The sequence below is a fragment of the Arvicola amphibius genome, chromosome 4 (genome assembly GCF_903992535.2).
Source record: "Arvicola amphibius chromosome 4, mArvAmp1.2, whole genome shotgun sequence".
Classification (NCBI taxonomy): domain Eukaryota; kingdom Metazoa; phylum Chordata; class Mammalia; order Rodentia; family Cricetidae; genus Arvicola; species Arvicola amphibius.
The window spans coordinates 59,905,060-59,907,068 of NC_052050.1; the positions used below are offsets into that span (position 1 = coordinate 59,905,060).

At 49.1% G+C, this 2,009-nt stretch overlaps 1 pseudogene; it reads left to right on the forward strand.

Moving 5' to 3' along the window:
• Nucleotides 1-388: 388 nt before the first annotated feature.
• Nucleotides 389-1,000, forward strand: LOC119813279 (annotated as a pseudogene).
• The last annotated feature ends 1,009 nt before the right edge of the window (nt 1,001-2,009 follow it).

Here is a 2,009-nt window from a genome sequence, read left to right on the forward strand (position 1 = left end):
CCCAAGCTGGCCTCAAATTCACTAAGTAGCCAAGGATGATTTTCAACTGCCAACTTCTCCTGCCTTAATTTCCAAGTGTTGGGACTGCAGGTGTATGCCTTCATGCCTGGAAATTTTGACTTTGACTTTTTCTTCTATCTCTTTTCTGGGGACTAAGCCCACAAATGCAGTTTCTCACCTGAACTGTCATGGCTGTTCTTTGACTAATATTTTCATGGGAACCAAAAGGTCAAAAATTAGAGGTTCCAAACAGGCTTGGACCCAATAGGGGAGTTGAAGCCTCAGGACTACTGAAGCCTGGAAGTCAGGTCCCTCCCCTTCTCCTCCCCACTTTGCTGCTTTGTGGCATCCCCCTCCCTCTACCCTCTCCTACTTTGATAACCTGGCTATGACTAGCAGAAGTCCAGTCAGGTCTGATGGGCAGCCCCAGGCTACCAAAATATGCCAGTTCAAATTGGCCCTGCTGGGAGAATCTACAGTGGGGAAATCTAGCCTGGTGTTACGTTTTGTCAAAGGGCAGTTCCGTGAGTACCAGGAAAGTACCATTGGTGCAGCCTTCCTCACCCAATCTGTGTGTCTAGATGGCACAACAGTCAAGTTCGAAATCTGGAACACGGCAGGCCAGGAGCAGTACCAAGCCTAGTCCCCATGTACTACAGGAATGCCCAGGCTGCAATTGTGGTTTATGATATTATTAATCAGGAACGTTTTGCCTGGGCAAAGACATGGTCAAAGAAACTTCAGTGTCAAGCCAGTCCTAGCATTGTTATTGCCTTGGCAGGGAACAAAGCTGTCCTTGCCAACAAGGAGTGTGAATAGGCTCAGGCATATGCAGGTGACAACAGTTTATTAATTGGAAACTTCAGTTAAGACCGCTCTGAACGTGAATGATCTCTTCCTGGCAATGGCAAAGAAGTTGCCGAAGAGTAAGCCCCAGAATCTGAGTTGGGGTGTGGATCTCCATAAGCAGTCCCACCAGAACCAGTGTTGTAGCAACTGAGGGTGACTGGCAGCAAACACGTGTGGAGTTAGCATGAGAGCTAAGACATAACTTCTGTCTCTACCCCTCAGCACACAGCCCCTGAGGTAACAGCGCACTGAGCCCTGGCTCCCAAGGGCTGCCTCCTGACAGCTCCCTTATGGCATTTTTAATACTTCAGCAACAAACCCCAGGCAGATGTTGCCACTACTATGCCCTACTCTGGGGTCTGGGCACAAATTTCCTCAGGACCTTCCTTCCAAAACAAACTGCCTTCACTTTGTAGTCTAGGTACAAATAGTGACCTCCTCACTGTTACTCCCCTACTGTGTTCTTCCCGAGTTTCAGGGAGGCTCTGTCTCCGGTCTCTCCCCTCTCCCACCTCTCATCACTCCCTGTTCTTGATCCTGTTTCCTCCTCTTCCCAAGATGATGAAAGGTAAACCCAGGGACTGAGAAGGGAGACAATGTAATTTTAGTCACATTAAGGGCCCTGCAGGGACGGTAAGGCTCAGAGAAGGAGAGGGTAGGGAAACGTGTCTCTTTTGTTTTATTTACCTGGTAGGAGTTTCTTGTCTGTGAAACACCGTAGCGCCCATGAGCTGGACTTGTGGAGGATGTTCCCAGGGAGGTGTGAGACCAGGGGAGCAAGTTCACAGGCACCATGTGGGAGTTGTATTGGCTGATTGGATAAAGGTTGAGGCGCAGTGTCTTCTGTGGCTCTGGAACTCATCCCAAAGCTGTTTTCCCTCACCCAGCCTCTTAAGGAAGTTCTCCCCACTCACTTCACCCCCCATTCCAGTGTGGGGATTGGACCTCCGAGTGCTCCAAAGAATCCTCATTGGTTGCCTGCATCTTTAGCTCTGCTGTGGTCTAATTGGAGGAGTTACCAGTTTCTGATACCCATCTTCAGGTTATACACAGGCATTTCCCCTACCGCAGCCTTAAGATGCCCTTAGCCTCAGACACCATGCCTCTGTAGTGTGCACTTTAATTGACAGTAGTTCAGTTAGCATACACGTTTTACAGGA